The sequence below is a fragment of the Olea europaea genome, chromosome 21 (assembly GCF_002742605.1).
Source record: "Olea europaea var. sylvestris chromosome 21, O_europaea_v1, whole genome shotgun sequence".
NCBI lineage: Eukaryota > Viridiplantae > Streptophyta > Magnoliopsida > Lamiales > Oleaceae > Olea > Olea europaea.
In genome coordinates, this window is record NC_036257.1 from 4496265 (window position 1) to 4520135 (window position 23871).

Below are 23871 nucleotides of genomic sequence, written 5' to 3' on the forward strand. Positions count from 1 at the left end.
AGGGAAAGAGTAACCTTAGCCTCACCATAAATATAGTTAGTTAAACACTACATAAGTCCCTCGGGGCATAGCCTAGTGTTGTAAAGGATAAGAGTGAGGTTATCTCACGCCTTGTTGGCAGTCGCAGTGTGAATGTTCGATTCCTGAGACATGGAATTAGACTCTTTGTAGGCACAATATACAAGCAGCTTTTGTTCCCTAACCTGTCGGAGCACATCTCGCGATTTACCTCCCTCACAAAACTTTAAGGACGGTGCGGTGTGGGCCCTCAAGATTGGAGTTCAACCTTTTTTTTAGTTAAACACTACATAACCCTCAAGTGGCTTACATGCCTTGTTATCAGTCGAAGGCATAAAGAGTTCGAAGGAATTCAAAATGCGATAGGTTCTATGCTATCCCTCTAGTCTCTTTGAAGTCACCCTGTACTCAAAGGCTAGACACACCGTACACTTCTCCTCCCACAAAGTTCCTACCACATCACATCCATCATCTTCGTCCCTCAAATTCCCAGCCTAGTTTGTATTATAAGTTCTTCTGTGGGTAAGGCTATATTTTAACGGTTTGTGCCACAATTGATATGAGAAGGTGATTTAGGATCTCTTCAACGTCCAAGTTGGTCTCTATAGAATGATCAGAGGTCTAACAAATTCTTCCCGACCATTCTCCCAACAACAAGCTCAAGACTTGACAACATCGTGAAGAAGTTTATAGAAGCAGGTAGGGAAAAAAGAACAATTTGAGGTGAATAGGAAGATGAAGTAACTAGAGAACTCTAATAGGCTACCTAAAAAAAATACAGAATGCTATTTTGAGAGTAAATCTTCAAAGAAAGTACAAAAGGAAGAAGATGTTGTAGAGAAGGTAAGAAAATGAAAAATCACAACTATAAAAAGGCAATGAAGGTTAACAGACACCATCTAGGCCATCCAAAGCAAAGGGAAGGAAATTGAAAATTCAAATCAACAGCTAGATTAAATCCATCAAAACATTGCCGTCCTAAGGAATCTTTTATTGGAAGCTTCACCAGAAGTGGAATATACCATTCCTTGATTTTTCTGATACATGTCAATCGTGCACTATCAACGAGAACAAATGTCTTCCACCTACTTTTAAAGCATCATTTACAGTTTAAGCTATTGGAAATTAAGATCTTATCTCTCCAAAGAGAAACTTTAACCGCAGGGAACAATTGTTTGTTGGAGTCAATTTGAGAATCTACGTTGGATCACCTGAGGGTCCACCTTTACTAGGTCAAAGGTATCTTTTGTTTATCAAAACAAAATAGGATAGCATAGAAGGTTGACCCAAGGCCCCACAAGTCAACACAACCTATATTATAATCCATAACACATGTGAAAATGTGTTCCCTACTGGTGGCAACACCACCTTGCAACAACCAATCAAAACATAAAATAAAATAATGATTAATCTAAGGTGCAGGGTTACGACCCAGGTGTCATGATGAACCAGTGTCATCAAACTCTCAATTCAGTCAAGTCTCCCCAAAAAATAACGATTGCATATAGACCTAAGTTAGACATAATATCTTAACATGACTAACACAGCAAACTCAAGTCTGTTGGCCTACAAAAAGGGTAAATACCCAACAAAGAAAGGTTTGTTCTCCATACCACTTGTACTCAAATTTCAACAAATTATGTCCCTATTATTTTGTCAAAATTTCTCTAAAGAGTATTTGAAAGTGTCATTGCATTGTTGCCCATCAATATCACCAATGCTTAACATAAGCTAAACAGCGGTGCATTTCTATGTACAAATCCACATACGTATATTGAGAGACTGTGAGTAATGAGAACTAGGATGGTTCAATATTATCAACAAAAAGTAAATACATGTGTAAAAATGATAATAGAGTAGTGAAGATAAGAATGGAATTGAGTAGAAATCAATGGGTCACTGGTAAAGTACAAAGATGTTATCGAATTTTGCTAAAAAACATGGACAGATGGAGAAATGAGATTGTAAAGGGCTCATATGTTGTGTATTTTTCTTTGTTATGGTAATATTTCTAAATTAATTGTGATGCATTTATCAAATTTATGTTTTAATTGGTGTCTTCTAATGTGGAATAACAATAAAATCGTGATAGTAATACAACCACTCAATTTATTAAAAGTCTCATGAGTCATTTTATGGACAGTGTTATTCAAATTTTATTTTGACTTCCATAATACCCTTTCAATTTTATAAATCGTCTAGTACGTACATATTCATATGAATCCGTAAACCAATTTGTATATTCCTAGGTGATTCATTGATCACACACCCTTCAATTTCATAAAAAAGATTCAATGGTAAATTCCAACTTCTCGTTCAATATGTTCATTTATAATGATGAAATATAGGTTTCAAGAAAGCGAAAATAATGTAATGTGGACTTTGATGTAATATATTTATGTCTTACACTAGTATATATAACGTATTGAGTCTCTATTATATATGTATAAAGCATTGTATTAATGTCGAAGGGTTAAACAGAAAGATATCATCATAATTCACGTAGATACTTATTCATTAGTATGTTAATTTAGAGATAATATTTGAGCTAGACGTAGTAAAGACCCATAGAAGACGAAGACAAGTGAAAATATGTAGAAAGATATAAAGAAAATTATTACTTTAGATCATTTGGTATTTGAATGGTGAAACATTTTACGAGTTAGAGATTAATCTAAATATTTAAATTATATTGTAGATTTTATTTATGTTACCTATATTGTGGTTTATTTAACATATATTTTTGAACCCTTATAAGAGTAACACCAATTTAATATCGAGATGTTCAATTTATAAATATTGAAATATTTATAATTTTCATCAATATTTTAATAACGATGAAAAATAACATTTTTTGGAAATTTTAATTTTAAAAAAAATAACTTGCATGCACATTGACTTCATCTAGAGAAATCAAAACTACACGTGATAGAATCCCCGTGTTGATTTTATTTGACCATTCTTTTACTTTCGTTTCTGCCTTTTGGACATCAAAATGTATCGAAAGCCCCATATATAAGGACATATTTTGGAGTACTCTCCACAATGTTGTGGAGTAAAAAGTTTCTTTTCTTTTCCTTTTATTTAAAGAATTGAGTTGAATAAAAAGATTATGTGGTATATAATTTGGGAAAATGCTTAATTTCGGGTGCTTAGGAATCCTTTAATAGACAAAAAACAAAAAAAACAAAAAATAAAAAACAAAAAACAAAACAAAAACAAAAACAAAAACAAAAACAAAAACAAAAACAAAAAACAAAAAACAAAAAACAAAAAACAAAACAAAACGGAATTAGAAAGTGGGTTCACCGTCACATGGGAGTGTGGACAATACTGTTTTTGGACCTATTTTCAAACCAAACCTTCAAAAATATTTTGAAAAAAAAAAAAAAAAAAAAAAAAAAAAAATTAATTTTCTAAAACAAAAAAGGGAAAAAAAAAACTGAAGAATTGACTAACACAAGAAGAGTTCTTCATTAGATTTACCTATAAAGAACAGGGAAAGAGTTTTTTCAAAGTAATACAAAAACATTTATACTTTACCATTTATCTCATGTCAAAGACGAAAAAGTTACGAGGATGAAGAAAAAATGACGTGGACAGAATATATTATTCACTTAAATTGGAAAGAAGCACATGAAACATATTCACATTGTACACAATGTATGTCAAATAAATTTATGATGTGTATATATATATATATATAGTGACGTAGACAGAATATATTATTCACTTAAATTGGAAAGAAGCATATGAAACATATTCACATTGTACACAATCTATGACAAATAAATTTACAATAATATATATATTGATATAAAATTAAAGGGAAGAGAGAAAATAAGAGAAGAAATAAAGAGTTAAAACTCAATTATAGATTATTATAAACCAATGTTCTATATTTATAGGGTTGAAAATAAGAGTTACAATTGGAATAAAATAGATCTTCTAAACTGTAGATAAGTCTTATCCATATATCACGATAATATTAAATAATTATCTCATTATTTTACAACACTCCCCTTTTGATGATTATTTGTACAATAACTGCCTCGTTAAAACATTGTTTAATAAAAATTCAATGGGAAAAAAATCAAACAAAGAAAAAAGAGTACAATTAAAATAAATGATGTCTCATTAAAACCTTGCTAGGAAAACTCAGTGGGACAAAATCTAAACTAAGGAAAAAGAGTACAGCTACTCTCCCTGATATTGATCACTGAAAATTTTTGAGTCAACGCATTCCAATCTCATGAATTAATTTCTTAAATGTAGATGTTGGCAGTGCTTTTGTGAATAAATCGGTCACAATGTCACTTGAGCAAATTTGTTGAATATCGATATCGCCATTCTTTTGAAACTCATGTGTATGAAAGAATTTTGGAAAAATATACTTCGTCCTATCACCTTTGATATAGCCTCCTCTGAGTTGTGCAATATAAGTTGCATTGTCTTCATACAAAATTGTTGGACTATCCTTTGTTGAAATTAATTTGCATGATGCTTAGATATGATGGGTCATATTTCTCAACCATATACATTCTCGATCTGCTTCATGGATTGTAATAATTTCATAATGATTTGAAGATATAGCTATCAATGATTGTTTCACATATCTCCATGATATAATCGTTCCTTCACGTATAAACACGTAACCTGTTTGTGATTAACTTTATGTGGGTCAGATAAATAACCTGCATCTACATATCCCACTAAAGTAGATCCCGACTTTTGAGAATAAAATAATCCCAAGTCAATAGTACCCTTTAGGTAACGAAAAATATGTTTAATATAATTCCAATGTCTTTGAATTGGTGTAAAGCTATATCTTACAAGGAGATTTACAGAAAAAGTTATGTCGGGTCGAGTGTAATGTGCAAAATAAGTTAATACTCCAATTGCACTAAAATATGGTACTTCAGGATTAAGAACTTTCTCTCCATCTTCAAGTGGACGAAATGGATATTTTTTCACATCAAGTGATCGAACAACCATAGGTGATGTCAATAGATGTGCATTATCCATGTAAAAATATTTTAAAACTTTTTCTGTATATGTAGATTAGTGAACAAATAATCCATCTGCGAAATGTTCAATCTGCGATCTAAGATAAAATTTGATTTTTCCCAAATCCTTCATCTCAAATTCATTTTTTAAATAATCAGCAGTTTTGTTGAGTTCTTCAGGAATTCTAATTAAATTTAAATCATCAACATAAATTGCCACAATTGTAAATCCACTATTTGTTTTTTTTTATGAAAATATATGGACAGATATCGTCATTTTTATAACCCTCATTCAACAAATATTCCCTAAAGCGATTATACCACATGCGTCCGGATTATTTTAATCCATATGATGATCTTTACAATTTAATTGAAAACATAATTCTCGGGCATGTATCATTTGTTCCTGGTATCTTAAGTCCTTCGAAGACTTTCATATATGTCACTATCAAGTGAACCATACAAATATGTAGTTACTACATACATAAGGCGCGTATCAAGTTTTTGTGATACGGTCAAACTAATTAAAAATCTAAAAGTGATGATGTCCATTACGGGATAATATTTTCCTCATAATCAATTTTCGGTATTTGTGAGAAATTTTGAGTTACTAGTCCGGCTTTATAACTTGTGATTTCATTATTTTCATTTTTCTTTCATACAAAGACCCATTTGTATCCAACATGAATTACATTTTCAGGTGTTCGAACCATAGGTCCAAACACTTTTTGTTTATCCAAAGAATTCAATTCCGCCTGTATAGCGTCTTTCCATTTTAGCCAATCATTTTTATTTTGACAGTCTTTAACTGATTGTGTTCAGGATCCTCATTCTCTATAATATCAAGAGCCACATTAAAGACGAAAATATTATCTATAATAACATTATTTCGTTCTCATAATTTATGAAATAACATATAATTTATTGAAATTTCATTATTTTTGGACACTTGTTGTTCTTTAGGAACCGTATTTTCAATATCTGATTGATCGATCTTTTCTGATGTAACTTCTTCCAAAAATTTTGGTTGGTTTTTTTCATGTACTTTTCTTTTTCGAGGTACAGAGTCTTTTGAACCAACTGGTTGACCACGCTTCTAACATATTTGAGATTCATTTGTTACAAAAGATTGTCCTACAGGGTTATCAATTTTTGTTAGAATATTTTCTGCTAGAACATACGACTTTATCACTTTTCTTATATCAAGAAATACGTTAGGTAATTGATTTGCAGCTCTTTGCAAATGAATAATTTTTTCAACCTCTTGCTCACATTGATTGCTACGGGGATCAAAATGAGATAGAGTTGTTTCATTCCCAGAAATTTTACCTTGTTTTTCAGGATGTAGTTTTTCCCCTCCCAAATTTGAGAAAGTCATTTCATCAAAATGAATATCTGCAAAACGTGCAGTAAATAAATTACTCGTTAAAGGTTCAAAATACCTAATATTGATGGTGAATCAAAACCCACACAAATTTCAAGTTTTCGTTGGGAACCCATTTTAGTACGTTGTGGGGGTGAAATAGGAACTTGGACAGCACAACTAAAGACCCGTAGGTGAGAAATATCAGGTTCATAACTAAATGCCAATTGTAGAGGTGAATATTGATAATAGGCAGTTGGTCTAATACGAACCAATGATGCAGCATGTAGTATGGCATGACCCCAAACAGAAGCTGAGAGTTTTGTTTTCATAAGTAATGGTCTAGTAATAAGATGTAGACGCTAAATAAACGACTCTGCCAAACCATTTTGTGTATGGACATGCGCAACTGAATGTTTAATTACAATCTCGATTGACATACAATAATCATCGAATACTTGTGATCTAAATTCACCAATATTGTCAAGGCGAATAGTTTTAATTGAGTAATCAGAAAATTGTGCTCGTAATTTTATAATTTGAGCAATAGTCTAGCAAATGCTATATTTCTAGTGGAAAATAGGCAAACATGTGACCATCTAGTAGAAGAATCAATTAATACCATAAAATAACGAAATGGTCCACATGGTGGGTGTATTGGCCCAAATATATCTCCATGACTTCTTTTCAAGAAAGTTGAAAACTCAATATTGATTTTTGTAGTTGAAGGTCTAATGACTAATTTGCCTTGCGAACAAGCTACACATGAATAATCATTAGATAAAAGAATCTTCTGGTTCTTTAAAGGATGTCCATATGAGTTGTTTATTATTCGATGCATCATTATAGCTCCTGGATGTCCAAGTCGATCATGTCAAAGTATAAAATTTTTTGGGTCAACGAACTTCTGATTTGTGACATTATTTGATTCAACCATTTTCATAAATATATAATCATACCAGATGAGAGTACATGAAAATTTTCTTTTATCTGTTTTGACCATACACAAAAGAAGTTATACAAAAATATTTGATAATATTTTCATTTGTCGTCTCAATATGATATCCATTGCAACGGATATCTTTAAAACTAAGCAAATTTTTTCTGGATTTGTTAAAATAAAGTACATCGTTAATATATAATTTTGTATTATTTGGTAAAATAATACAAGTTCTTCCAGAGCCTTCAACGATATTCGATGCACCTGATATTGTATTGACATTATTCTCTTTTAATGTTAAGTCCAAAAAATATTTTTTGTCTTGAAGAATAGTATGTGTAGTTGCACTATCAATCAAGCAGATGTCTTGACAATCTATCATGAATCTATCAATATAAAAAAAAAAGATATATTTTTTTAAAAAAAACTTGAATTTAAATTTAAAATAATAAGCATAATTAACACTGTGAAATTAACGATAGATAATAAAGTTCAAAATTTTTGCAAAAAGTAAAAACATATTTCAAACTAAATTTTTAAAATAAAGGGAAATACTAGAAACATAAAAAAAAATAAAAAAAATACTAATTTATATCTTCCATCACACCACCCCCAATCAAATGGTCAATATTTCATTTGGATCAGCAAAGAAATCGGAGACATCCAAATGAGTCACATCAATTGAACCATTATAGTCAGCAAAAATTATCTCCACTTTTTTCTTTCCCTTAATTGATTTTTGGTAGAGATCCACAAGGTGTTTTGCTGTACGACAGGTATGTGTCCAATACCCTTTCATTCCACATTTAAAACAACTTTTTTCATGTACCTTTTTAGATGTGCTACTTTCATTTACTTTGTGCCTTTTGAAATTGTTGTCTTGTTGTTGATAACTTTGTTGATTGTTTCGTCCATAGTTTACTCTGCGTGCACGTCCAAATCCACGTCCACGTCCACGTCCACGTTCACGTCTATGTCATTGTCTTGATATTGCATTTGTTTCAGGCAATGCAGTACCATTTGCTTCAATCAATGGTACAGAACCAGTTGGACGTAACCCATGATTTTTTATCAGCGGTTCATTTTTTTGTTCGACAACAAACAGGCAAGATATAAACTCTGAGTACTTCTTGAAACCACGCTGGTGATATTGCTACTGCAGGAGCACATTCGAGGCATGAAAGGTGGAAAAAGTTTTCTCCAACATATCTTCATCAATTATTTTTTTCTTCACACAATGTCAATTTTGAACAATTTAGAATTGCACTCGCTAACAATTTTGAAGTCTTGCAAATGAAGGTGCATCCACTCATAATGGGCTTTGGGAAGGACTATAGTCCTTTGATAATCAAATCTAAATTTTTTTCAAAGATCTTGTGGATCTTTCTCAATAAAATATTCAATTTTCAGTCTATCGTGAAGATGATGACGAAGGAAGATGAGTGCTTTTGCATGATCCTGTAGGGATTCTTTATTACATTCTTTTATTGTCTCTTCCAAATTTTTTGAGACAAGATGAATATTAGCATCAAATACCCATAATAAATAATATTTGTCAGAGATGTCAAGTGCAGCAAACTCAAGTTTTGTGATGTTTGCCGTTTGATTAACTACACAATAAAGTAAAAGAAAATATAATTAATTTCAAAGAATATGATTAAACATCATATAATAATTAATGAAGTTGTCAATATCAATATGACATAAGTTACGTGATTTCCTTCAAGGATAAACACTAAAATAATCTATTCTTTGAAACATATACTACTTTAGGAGCACGTGTTTTATTATTATTTTCTCAAGGTCAATACGTCAATATTCTTCTGGAATATTGAAAAATATAATTTATGCTCTTCAGGAGTAAATAACATTTTTCGAGAGTATTAATTATAATGTTGTGCTATTTCGGGAGCAACAACAAATTACTTATAATAAATAAATAAAATACTAAATTCATAAATTATACTAGTATTAAAAGAATAGAGCGTGATAATTGAATGACAAATACTATTTCAACAAACACAGTTACACGTGCAATAATATAAAATCAGTACAAAATTTTTATTTGATTTTATTGAAAATGTGTTGTTGAATATTAATTTTTGTCTTGCACATAAATTGAGAAAAGACATTAATAACTCTTGAAAAAAATTGATGGAATAGCATAGATCGAATGAATTCATACACTGATATGACATCAATAAAAAAATAATGATTGGAGTGAAAAGTAATTATTACCTTTGCATGCTAAACTTTCGCCAAAATAAGTTAACAAAAGAATTACATTTAAACAATTATATACAATTGAGGCAGGTCACGTAATAATGGGTGGTATAATATGTTGTTTTTGCTTTAACCATAAACCATTGTGTCTATGCAATAATGGGCGGCAGAATCAAGTGACAAATTTAGGCAGGTCATGTAATGACTTCGACAGAAATAATATGATTTCAACGTAAAATTCACGTATTATCAAATTAATTTTGATCCACGCGATAAATAATTATGCTTAAAAAAATTACTACATTCTCCAAACTTTGAAAAAGTAAGTTATCATGCTAATAACGTGTTATAAAATTAAAGGGGAGAGAAAATAAAAGAAGAAATAAAGAGTTAAAACTCAATTGTGTATTATTATGAACCAATGTCCTATATTTATAAGGTCCAAAATAAGAGTTACAATTGGAATAAAATAGATCTTCTAAACTGTAGATAAGATTTATCCATATATCATGATAATACTAAATAATGATCAATAATTATCTCATTATTTTATATATATATATATATATATATTAAAATCTTGAATAAAAAATTGTTTAGATTTAGATTAAGATAGAGGTGGCAAAAGGGTCGAGATGTTTGTCTGCTCGATTCATTAAAACTCAACCCATGGTGGGCTCGAGCTCATTTTGGGACGAGCTTGAGGCCATTTGAGAGAGGTGTTCGTTCGACGAGTCCTTCTACACATAAATTTGACAAATATATTTTACAAATAATCGTGATCTTTAATTTAAGCAAATCTAACGATCAGTATGTATTTCACTAGGATCATGAGAGAGTTAGTTATAACCACTTGAGATTCATGAAATACTAACCGTTGAATTTGCTTAAATTAAAGGTCACGATTATTTGTTAAAAATGCTTGTCAAATCCATATGTAGGAGGAGCGCTTCCCGTGTGTGTGTGTAATGGTTTGATTCGATTTCAAATGTTTTTTAATACTCAAAATTTAAATTGAATCATCTCAAAACAATTTGATTTAGCACCCGTTTGGCCCCCATTTCTTGAAAATGAAAATGAAAATGAATGGAATAGTATTTTTTTTTAAAATGAGTGGTTGAAAAAGAAGAAAAAGTTTTCGATTTACGTATAATATTATTTTATGGAAGATTGTGTGATTGAAAATAAGAGAGAGAAAAATGTGATATAATGTAATTAAATTTAATGGGGGCCAAACAGGGGCTTGGTTTAAAATGGAAACAATGATGGGGCTGCATGAATCCAAACCCACAATATAAAATCTTAATTATGTTCAATTTTATATATAATCTTTCGTTCACTCTTACTATCATTTAAATTGGTACGCATGATAGCATTACTCTATCTAACACCACTCTTTCTAGATAGATTCGCTTGGTTTTGTTTTTAAGAGAGTTACTTGTACTCTAACCGAAGAAAAAATCAATTTCAAGAAGAATAAAGTATTTGGTGAACTTTTTTATCAAAATTGTTCTCCATCCCAAAATTAGCATTTAGGCGTTTTGTAAATAAAAGTACTTCATTTTAATTTTTGCATTTATAAAATTACTAAAATGGACATTGATAATTGGTAATATTTTAAATTTATTTTTTTATTTTTATAACCTATATTATTATTTTTATTTGTTGAATGCATATATTATATTAAAAGGAAAAAAATTAAGTCCTACCTAATAAAACTCAAAATTTATAAAAATAAGTCCATATAGTATAGAATAAATTGATTTATTTAAGGGAAAATTACAGAAGAAGTCCCAAACCTTTGAAACATTAGCAGACTTTCTCACAAACCATTTATTTGTTGCAGTCGTCACCCCTAATATTTCCAAACGTTGTAGATGAACCCTTTTGGAAGGTTTTCATCCACAATTTCTTTAGTTGACAAAAAATTTAACTTTGACAATATTTTTAATATTTAAAAAATGAGTAAAATAGTAAATTTTCATTTATCACATTAAATAATAATTAAATTAAAAAATAAAAAAACACAACCCTGTCTTCTTCCTCTTACCCCACCCCTAACTCAAACCCAAATTCCACATCGACCAAGGGTTTGAAGCTGCTGGTGCTATATTTATACCCCGTTTGGTCCCATTCTTTTTCTCATTCTTATTTTCAACCACATAACCTCTCATTAAATAATATTATACGCAAATAATAAAAATTTTATTCTTTTTTAACAACACTTTTTTAAAAAAAAATACTATTCCAACCATTAAAATTTGAAAAGAATGAGGGCCCAACGAGGGTTTAGGTAAAAACCCGACTAAATTTGGGTGGTGTTTATGCTGAAAATGAAAAAGTTTAAGAATGAAAAATGGTGGCCAATTAATTTTGCTGGTGTTTATATCAAACGAATTCTCTAATGATTTGATGAATTACTGGACCATTAATTTTGGTCACCCATAAGGGAATCATTTTAAATTGACAATCTGAGGTGTCAACTTCTTGTTGCAGATTCAATGTTCAACAGTTTAGGAACTTATGCACACAATTCTTGCATTTTTTTGTAAAATTTGCATATTGTTCCCCTTGAATTGCTTGTGTGAAGGTGAATCGGAGCCTTCTCCTTAAAAATTATTAATCCCTTCTTCTTTGAATAAATCAACGATGTGTCTCATGTAAGTAATTCTCGTTGGGCTATTGTCCTCCATCGTTGCCTCCATCTCCACCCTTGTCGTTGCCACCATCTCTATATCTCTTGTGTAAGGAATTTGAGTTTGAGATGGGGGTGGGGTAATTATTATTTAATGAGATAAATGAAAATTTACTATTTTACCCCTTTTAAAATATTAAAAATGTGGTAAAAATTAAATTTTGATCAATTAACAGAATTGTTGATGGAAATCGTCCAAAAGGATTTCACCTGCAACGTTTGAAAATGTTAGGAATGATGGCTGCAACAAATCAAAGGTTTGGGAAAAGTTTGCTAATATTTCAAAGATTTAAGACTTATGCTGCAATTTTCCCTTTATTTAATTAGAGTTAAAATATCAATTTAACTATAAATAACTAAAGAAGCTAGAAAAAATAATCTGTAAAGCGATTTTTATTTTTTATTTTTTAAATTTGCTTACATAATAAGTTATTCGTAAGTTTACTAAACAAATAAAATAACTTTTGATTGAACAATCCCCAATGGAGACATAAAATAATTAGAAAAAAAAAAAGAAAAAAAAAAGAGGAGATTTGCTAGTGTTTATATGCACTCAACAAATAAAATAACTTTTGGTACTGTTTATAACTAAATAGTAAAGCATCAATATGACAATATAGAAAATAAAAAGTAGGAACCAGATTAAATAGTGATAGTGATTTAATGAATATATTGATTTTTGAAATTGTATAAGGAACGTTTTTATAGTGGAATGAATATATAAAATTAGTATGGACCCATAATGTTTAAATGAATGAATTTAATAAGGACAATATTGAAATTTGACATGGATGAAAATAATAATTTTAAAATTTTTTAATATTTTAATAGAAATATATATATAATAATATTGGATGTAAATAATGGTACCTTAATTAAGTCAAAACCAGCATAATTATTAGGGAGCATGGAATAAACGTCGACGGTTGAAATTTTGCCACAACACCTTATCTTTTTCAACGACTCTTCCCCCTTACCCTTAATGCTACATCCATTAATCTCTCTCTTTACAAACCCTATCTCCCAGCCATAGACTCCATCCAAAAAAACATTGCACTCTCCCTCTAGAATTGAGATTTTGTAGAGAGAGAAAGTATGGGTGGTGGGGGAGAGAGAAGGAGGACTTCTGTCATTTTCTTTTCATTATCTTCTCATCCTCTGTGACGCATAGTCTTTATAGATCATTCAATTATCATATCATATGATTGGACTCCTCAAAATATATTGATTATTATCATCCCACAATAATATACAATGCTAATTCCAAGCAAATAGGTTTCAATCATGCAAATATTATCAAAGATAAAATATAATGGTTACCGGTCGAGTATAGTCGAGCAAATCACCTAGGTTCGACCCATTAACCAATTGACTAGTCTCGACTCTGCCCATATGCCTTGCTTGTGATGGATTGAGTTGAGTTGAGTCGAGTCGAGTCGATAAAGTCGAAATACAAGCCTTTTGATTTTTTGTTTCTTAAGATAGAATTTAAAGAATGTTATAGAAAAAAATTAACGTAATTAAATAAGAAAATAAGATGGCTTGTGAACTCTACCACAAACTTTCTTGTCTTGCTCAATTAGGCCTATGCCCTTATGGTGGAACGAGCTGGGTCGTGATGAGCTCTCATGAGCCGACCTATCGAGAAAGCAAGGTTTCCGTGCACATTGTCACATCTATATATGCATAGCGTATTGAAGATTTATTAATCTTCAACATAGTATTTTGCTGCGAGGAATCCCCAAATAAGAAAGATACATATAAATAGTTATGGCCTAACTTATTGATCTCTCCATTCATAGGGGTGACCATCAATGAAATTCTTTATTGTCCACATAACACTATGTATTCCATTCTTAAATAACATGAAAAATCAACATTTGCATTAGGAAAAGTTAATTCTATATAATTTTCAATAGCAAGATCGTAAGGGGCTACGAAGACAACCTATTTAATGTTATCAAAAGCAAAATAAGAACTAAATATTCCACCGACTATAAGGGCATTTCTAGTCCTAGGGCCAATTTGATGTAAAAAACTCAATCTAACCCGACATCAAATCGTTACACTAAAGTGCAATGAAGAGTATTTTCATTTGATGTAACTTTTACGGTGTTTCACAATTTTATTTTAGTCTTTTATTTTATACTACAACAAATCTTAATTTCTATTATATTTTTTAGATCATTTTATCATTTAATGATTTATTATTATTATTATTATTATGGTAATTTGTAATCAAGTATTAAATAATTGTAGATTATTTGAAAGTTTTTTATTACATGTATTTTTTTATTTTGTTTGTTAAATGCAATATATTTTCTATTATTGTATTAAGTGTAATGATTTTTTAATTTATTAATAAGTACAATATTTGAGTTAATTTAATTTAATATTTATTTTAATAATTTTAGTAGTAATATAATTTGTGATTAAATAATTTTCGAAATAAATTATTTGTTTAGAACGAAAAATGAAGGAAATAAAAGCCAGTCTGCTCGGTGTAATTGATTAGAGATGACTTTTCAAGATAAAGTGAAAGTTATACCAATTTGATGTTGTGGGTTGGAGATGGACTAAGAACTTCGTTTCATCCAAACTCAATTGTTTATGTGATGAAAGTGTATTTTTGCACGCAAAATGCACGGTACTCGAACCTTCAATAAATAATATACCAATGTATTCAACTGTCTATATTTTAGTGCATCGCATTAAAAATTATGAAAGTGTTGCAAGAACACAACATTTAATGAGAATTTAAAATGAATCTATGTCATGTGCATCTAAGAAAAGTTCATAACGTAGTTCGACGAGTGAATAAACTATCACCTAACTTACTAAACCCGTGCAGATTTTCTTCAATTATTGTTCATTTGATTGAAGTTGATTCAACATCCAACCGTCATTTTAATATTGGACCAATTGACTAAACTGTATAAGAATATTGTTGGATTCTAACAGATTTTAGGCGAGAAAAAACAAATAAAAATTAATTGCATTGATATATTGACATCAGCAAAAATCATAGATAAAGCGCAAAAAAATGAAAATGAGTTTTTCTATTTGTACACCGAGCCCCGGTGTAGAGATCTCCTCACAACGGGGGAACCCACGATTTTTCGTCGTAAGCCCCCTTGTTGTGAGGGGGTCTATACACTGGAATGTCAGAGTTGAATCGGTTGACACTTCGGTGTAGTACGAGTAGCAAGGCCTAAATGGAAATACATGCTCTCACTACACATCAAGTACTAACTATTGAGAAATTTTGGTTTCAAATGAATTGATCTTTCGCTTGATAATCATTTAACTCAACCGCATATGCCTTTGCCTAATACCGTAGGCTTGCAGTTGCAGAAGCGTACTAAACTGAACCAACCCTTAATTTTAATTTTTAAAGAGAATGGACATTCATTTAACCAATATTGCTTACATATGCGATGTGCCTTTAGGAATAGAGGAAATCACACACATCACTTTCAATTTCAATAATTAAGCTTTAAATTTATTATTTCACAGATCAGGTTATAATTGAATTATTTACCACCTATTTGAAAGCCACAAAAACAAATTTTTTTTCCTCAAATTTATTTTCAACCACACATTCTCATAATATAATATTTTACACGTAAATCAAAAACTTTTTTTTTATCCTCACATTCTCCAAAAAATAATATTCCAAAACTCATATATTCCAAAAAAAAAATATAATAATAAATTTGGTGGTAATTAAAATAAAATTATTAGTAGATTTTGATAGAAGTTAATGAAATATATGATTGAAATGTTGTGGGGCCCATAAAATATGTGATTGAAATGAATTGTTAACTTTGACTTAAATTAAAATTTTAGTACCAAACTTTATCTTTGCCTCCACGAACAGCTACAGGTTTGAAGGTTGGTGGTGGCACCGTAGTTGGTGGTCGTCTGACAAATGGTCAAGAAAGATCGGTAGTTGCTTTTGCAATTTTAACCAAACTAAGATGCCAAAAAATCAGTTGAATTTGAAGTTCGAAATGTGGATTTTACTGAAATAGGAATTGGGTCAATTTATTTTGGCCTCCACAAATTTGGATGATATTTTTCTGTATTTAGACATGGATCTGCTTTTGTTGATAGGTTGTGTAGGTAGAATTGGGGATTTTAGGTGGCAGTCATCGAATAGCTACCAATGTAACGATTGTCATTGGTTGTAGATGAGGTGTAGGTAGCGTTGGTGTGATATTGTGGTGGTGGTTGTGATGTGGTGGAAGTGAAGTGATGGTGGATTTAAGAATATGGTGGTGGTGATTGTTGGTGCAAGTAGTGGTAGCGCTGCAACTTTAGTTTTTCGCATCTATATGTATTTGCCATAGGGTGATGGTAAGTGGTGGTGGTGAGGTGGAATGAAGAGCTTTTGTGATCATTAAATAATATAAGACGCAAACAAATATGTGATTTGCGGGTAAATTCTAATAGTGAATCATAATTTGTGTCGTTGTGACCTTAAGCAATTTATGATTAGTACGTGAATGCGATCATAAATTGTGTACTCTTGTGACCTTTAAATGTTTGTTTAATTATTAAGTCACAAAATTGTTATCGATGTGATCATCTGATGTTTGAAATTTTTTTCACAAGTTTTTTATCTTTAAAAGTGTATTAAAAACCTTTGAAATTATGTATTATTTCTATAGGAATACAGTAGGTATCCAAAAGAGTGAACCACTTATTTTTTTACTCGTAAAGAGAGAAAATTTAATTAACTAATATCATCAATAAAAATAAAAGATAGAAAAAGCAGGATACTGATGTGATCCATATAGCGAAAAAAAAATGAATACAAGTCTAGACAAGGGTCTGTTAATCGTTGAAAAAGGTCCAATGACTAAATCGTGAACAAAGAGGGTTAAAGAAGCCACGAGACAGCTTATGCAAACTACAATGGATGACACATTGATCATAGCAAACAAATCAACACGTTTTGTGTTGAGCTCGGGGAAGGAAACTAGTTGTATCAACTTATTTCGAACAAAGGACGAAGGAGTGGACAACATGAGCTATGAGGTCGCATAGCTCATTAGTGCATGCAGCCGTATGAACCAAAGCATAAAATCGTCCAGAAGAAATGCAGTGAACTATGCAACCACATAGATTAACACTATGCGGCCACATAGAAGAACGTGGACACACGTTTTTCCAATTTTCGCGAGATAGTTTTTTTTATTTAAAACTCTTATTTTTAATAACTTTTGTAATCTTTTAGGATTCTTTTCGTCTTTAACTAGGTTTTTACTGGTTCCATATAAATATGACCTATTTTTTTCATTGTAAACAATTTTTGACATTATATTCAACTTGAGAGACAAATTTTGATCTTATACCTTTGTTCTTCATTGAACAATTTATTGAACTTATCAAGACTAATTCTTGTAGTGTTCAAACCACTAGGTGAGATTCACAAATCTTGTGATCAATAGTTCAATACATCGTAGGCAATCGGTTGGTTGCTCGATTTATTATTTTTAGGTCAAATCCAAAACATTGATTTATTTGGCTTTCTTGGGTCCGATTCAATCTCGTGTGGGTTTCGTAGCTTCAATTGTTAAGTGGATTCATATCAGTTGGTATCAAAGTTTAGGCTCTAAAAAAATCAAAGTTATATCATTTTCTTTTTGTTTGTGTATTGTTTTCCTTTTTTTTTTTTCCTTATTCTTCGTCTTTTGAGACTTCAATCCATAAAAAAATATCAAAAAAATTTTGAAAGTTGTTTTTGGGCTAATTTTGCACCCAAATCAATTTTCGTTTGTTTCGCTGGTTTCATTGTTGAATTTTCGAGCAAAAAAATCTAAAAATTCAAAAAAGAATTCAAAATTCAAAAAATAATAATAATTATTATTGTTTGATTTATTTCGGAAGTTACCAGCATCCAATCATTCTTCTTGTCAAAATTTATTTTGGTCTTGTCCAAACCAAAATTCATGAACCAATTTCTTGAATTAAAAATTTCCATTCAAAATTGTCCAACTCTTTTTTTTTTTCTTTCTCAATTCTTCTAAACTTACAAATCTCACTCACATACTGTTTTGAATTCTACGAGAATAACTCTTGGTTGAGATCGAAATCATTCTTTGAAGCACTTAAGCGAAAGCATTAAGTGGAAAAAGACAAAGTAATGAAACTAATAGAAGGTAAAAGTCAAATTGAGTGATACATGAGAGTACAAATGTGAGGTAGATAATAAATTAGATTTAGGATGTCTGACAGGGAAGATTCAATTTCAAGCAGGAACAACAATCAAGTCAACATGTCGAATGAGGTGATACGACGATTTGAAAGATTGTTTGAAGATGTGTGAGATAGGTTGGATAGATATGAGGTATGGATGAAAAGGCAAGACCGAGTGCTTGCCAATCTACGAAAGGGAACACCCAATGCAAAGAGACAAGTAGGAGAGAGCCTAGGGTGGAGAATTGGGTACAATATGATGAGGGTAGTGACTTAGATAAAGATACAATAGTTGAGGTTGAAATAGGGAGATTGAGGAATAGAGGAGCTAGGATTGAAAAAAGAGGTAAAAATCTTGTTGGAGACGAATAAGATGGAGGTATGGGTAACATTAAAATGACAATTCCGTCATTCAATGGTAGGAGTGATCCGAAAGCTTACCTAGAGTGGAAGAAAAATCTGGAACTGATTTTTTATTGCCACAATTATTTGGAGGAAAAGAAGGTGAGAATTGCAATCCTTGAATTTATCGATTATGCAATAACTTGGTTGGATCAAGTGGTGATATAAGGAGGAGAAACTGTGAGAGGTCGATTAACACATGGGAGGAGTTGAAGGCTCTCTTACTGAAGAGGTTCGTGCCTAGTCACTATTATAGGGAGCTTTATCAAAAGTTACAAGGCCTCTACTAAGGTTCTAGGAGCATGGAAGATTATCAGAATGAGAAGGAGATGTTGATGATAAGGGTGACTGTGGAGGAGGATCGGGAAGTCACAATGGCTATGTTTTTTAATGGATTAAATAGAGAAATATCTAATATAGTGGATTTGGAGCATTATGTGAAATTGGAAGACATGCTATACGTGGCTATGAAGCTGGAAAGACAATTGAAGAAGAATGGAAAAGCAAGGTATCCATCGGGATCTTCGGGTTCTAATTCTTCTTGGAAACCAAAGTGGGAAAACAATAAAGGAGATAGACCTGTTTCGAAGGGTAGAGTTGAAATACCAAAGGGGAGAGAAGAAAGTGCTAGCAAGACCATACACAAGGTGTAGTCTCAACCATCAAGGAGTCGATACATCAAATGCTTTAAGAGTTTAGGGTCAGGACACATTGCTTCCTAATGCCCAAACAAAAGGTAATGATTTTGTGGGACAATGGAGAAGTGATGAGCGAAAGTGAGGATGACTATGTAGACATCTCGAAATTGGAAAAGGCAAGTGATGCTGCAAGTTGGGATATGCCGTTAGAGAGCTCTTGGTTACGAAGAGAGCACTCAATGCTCAAATCCAGGCAAATAACTTGGAGCGGTAAAGAGAAAACATTTTCCATACGCAATGCCACATCAATGATAAGGTATTTACCATGATGATAGATGTTGGTAGTTGTACAAATGTTGCTAGCACTACACTAGTTAAAAAATTGGGACTTAGTTTTCCAAAACACCCTAAACCTTATAGATTGCAATGGTTGAACGAATGTGGAGAGGCTAGGGGTAAATAAGAGAGTCTTGATAAATTTTTTAATTGGTAGATATCATGACGATGTAATGTGTGATGTAGAACTATGCATGCTGGGCACATCTTGTTGGAGAAACCATGGCAATATGATATGAAAGTAATTCATGATGGGTACAAAAATAGGTACAGCTTTGTCAAGGATGGAAAGTCTATTACCCTTGCACTATTAACACTAGCACAAATGTATGAAGACAAAATCAAATTGAAAAATGAGGAAGAGAGAAGATTGGGAGAATTAGAGAGCAAGAGAGAAAATAGAGAGGTAGTGAGGAAGAGAGAGAATAATGAGGTGGCTAATAGAGAGAAAAAGAGAGTTGGGCCACATGAGAGAAAAGAAAAAGAGCCTTCTGAGAGGAGAGAAAAGTCAAAAGCCAATTTCTTTGCAGAAGGAATGGGTTGAAGAGGACAATAGTGGAAGGACAACAAATGATTTTTTTTTGTCTACAAAGAGTCACTCCTCAATTTTGAGAAATCTAACCAATCCCTTCCGAGTCTGGCTATTTCTTTGTTGCAGGATTTCGAAGATGTATTACTGGAGGACATGCCTAGTGGATTACTACCCATTCGAGTCATTGAATATCAAATTTACTTCGTACCTGGAGCTGTCATTCCAAACAGATCGGCTTACCAAAATAACCCCGAGGAGACAAAGGAATTTTAAAGACAAGTGGAGGAATTGATGAGCAAGGAGTATGTAAGGAAAAGTATGAGTTCATGTGCAGTACCAATGCTACTTGTGCCAAAGAAAGTTGGAACCTAGAGAATGTTTGTGGATTGTAGGGTGATCGACAATATAAAGGTAAAGTATCGTCATCTTATTCCTATGTTAGATGATATGTTGGATGAATTATACGGTGCATGCGTATTTATTAAAATTGACCTTAAAAGTGAATATTACGAAATTAGGATGAGGGGAGGAGACCAATAGAAAACAATTTTTAAGACTAAATATGGCTTGTATGAATTGTTGGTTATACCATTTGGACTCATAATGCACCAAGCATATTTTTTAGAACTAACGAATCATGTTTTGCATGCATTTGTCAATAAATTTGTGTAATTTATTTTGATGAAATATTAATTTATAGTAAGGACCTTAATGAGCATATAGATCATCTAAGATGTATTCTTATGACTTTAAGAAAAGAACAACTTTATGCTAACTTTAAAAACTGTATATTTTGCATGAAAAAAGTTGTTTTTCTTGGGTATATGGTTAATGCACAGGGGATAGAGGTAGATGAAGAGAAAATCAAGTCTATTAAAAAATGGGCAACATCTAAAAGCATCACTGAGGTAAGGAGTTTTCACGGGTTGACTAGTTTCTATAGGTGCTTTGTTAAAGGTTTTAGCACAATTGCCACACCACTCACAAAAGTCATAAAGAAGAGTGTAGGATTTCAATTGGGCGTAGAACAGGGACATGCATTCAACACTATTAAAGATAGGTTGTGTAAAGCACTGATTTTAACGCTAACTAACTTTGACAAAACTTTCGAGATTGAGTGTGATGCCTCAGGGATAGGTATTGGAGCAGTTTTGATGCAGGATAGAAGGTCGATATCTTACTTCAGTGAAAAGCTAAGTAGAGCAGCTCTCAACTATCCTACATATGATAAGGAGTTGTATTCGTTTGTTCGAGCCTTAGAGACATAACAGCACTACCTATGTCCAAAGAGGTTTGTAATTCACACTAACCATGAGTTATTGAAGCATTTGTGAGGCCAAGGTAAGAAAAATGTGGATGTATTGTCTAGAAGGTATGTGCTTCTAACTTCTTTAAGTGCAAAATTGCTTGAATTTGAATATGTTAAGGACATGTATGTCAATGATCCAAATTTTTTTGACATATACAAATCATGAACTAAAGGAGTTGTAGATAAATTCTTTAGCCATGAGGGTTATTTATTTTGGGAAAACAAATTATGCGTTCCTAATTGTTCAATGCAAGAATTGTTGGTGAGAGAAGCACACGGTGGGGGTCTAATGCATCACTTTGGGGTTAAGAAGACCTTAAAGATGTTAAGAGAACATTTTGATTGGCCTAAAATGGAAATTGACGTAGAATGGGTTTGTAGTAGATGATAACTTGTAAAAAGACTAAGTCTAAGGTTTTACCTCAAGGATTGTATACACCTTTACCTGTTACTATTGAACCTTGCGTTGACATTTTTATGGACTTCATTTTAGGTTTACTTAGGACTAAGAAAAAATGAGATTCGATATTTGTGGTGGTAGATAGATTTAGTAAAATGCCACACTTCATTCCATGCCATAAAACTGATGATGTTACAAACTTTGCGAATCTATTCTCTAAAGAAATAATGCGTTTACATGGAGTCCCTAAGAGTATCGTGTCGGATAGTGATGTCAAATTCCTTAATCATTTTTGGCGGTTTTGTGGAATAAGTTCGGTAAGAAATTATTTTTCTACTACTTGTCACCCACAAACAAATGGACAAAACCTAGTTAATAGGGCTATAATCCAATTGTTATGCATCATGGTTAATAAAAACTTGAAAAATTGGGAAGAATGTTTACCTTTCATTGAGTTTGCATTCTACTACTTCATGTTTACCATTTGAAATTGTGTATGGTTTTAATCCACTAATACCTTTGATTTAATTCCTTTACTTGTTAATGAACGAGGTAGTTCAGACGGAAAGAAGAAGGCTGACTTGGTGAAGTCAGTCCATGAAAAGGTAAGGATGCATATTGAAGAGAAAAATAAACACTATACGTCTCAAGCTAACAAAGGTTGGAAGAGCGTTACAATTGAACCCAGTGATTGAGTTTGGGTACATTGAGAAAGGAGTACTTTTCAGAACAAAGAAAGTCAAAGTTGCAACTGTGGGGAGAAGGTCCATTCCAAGTCTTTGAAAGGATCAATGACAATGTCTACAAGCTAGATCTTCTTGGTAAATATAGTGTTTCGACTACATTTAATGTGTTTGATCTTTCTGTCTTTGATACAGGTACAGATTTGAGGTCGAGTCCTTTCGAAAATGGAGGGGATAATGTGATCCATATAGTGAAGGAAACAAATACAAATCCAAGCAAGGATCTATTAATCGTTGAAGAAGGTCCAATGACTAGATCACGAACAAAGAGTGTTAAAGACGCTATGATACTACTTGTGCAAACTACAATGGATGAAACATCAATTATGGCAAACAAATCAACAAGTTTCGTGTTGGGCTCGAGGAAGGAAACCAGTTGGATCAACTTAATTCGAGCAAAGGACCAAGGAGTGGACAACATGAGCTATGCGACCACATAGCTCGTTAGTGAATGTGGTCACATGAACCAAAGTTGAAAACTGGCTAGAAGAATTGCGATGAACCATGCGACCTCATAGATTAACACTATGCGGCCACATAGAATAACGTGGACATGCGTTTTTCCAATTTTCGTAAGATAGTTTATTTTATTTAAAACTCCTATTTTTGGTAACTTTTGTAATCTTTTAGGATTCTTTTCGTTTTTAGCTAGGTTTTTATAGGTTTCATATAAATACGACCTATTTTTTTTTATTGGAAACAACATTGACATTATATTCAATTTGAAAGGTAAAATTTGCTTTTATTCTTTTTTTCTTTATCGAGCAATTTATTGAACTTATCAAAATTAATCCTTGTGGTGTTCAAAACACTAGGTGAATTTCACAAATCTAGTGATCAAGAGGTCAATACACCATAGGCAATTGGTTGGTTGCTTGATCATTATTTTTGGCTTAAATTCAAAACTTTGATTTATTTGGTTTTCTTGTATTCGATTTAATCTCATGTGGGTTTTGTAGCTTCAATTGCTACATGAGTTCTCATTAGATACAATCAAAAGAAAATTGGGCTGAATATGATTTTTAACTTGTGGGTCTCAAAAATCGAATAATGATATTCATA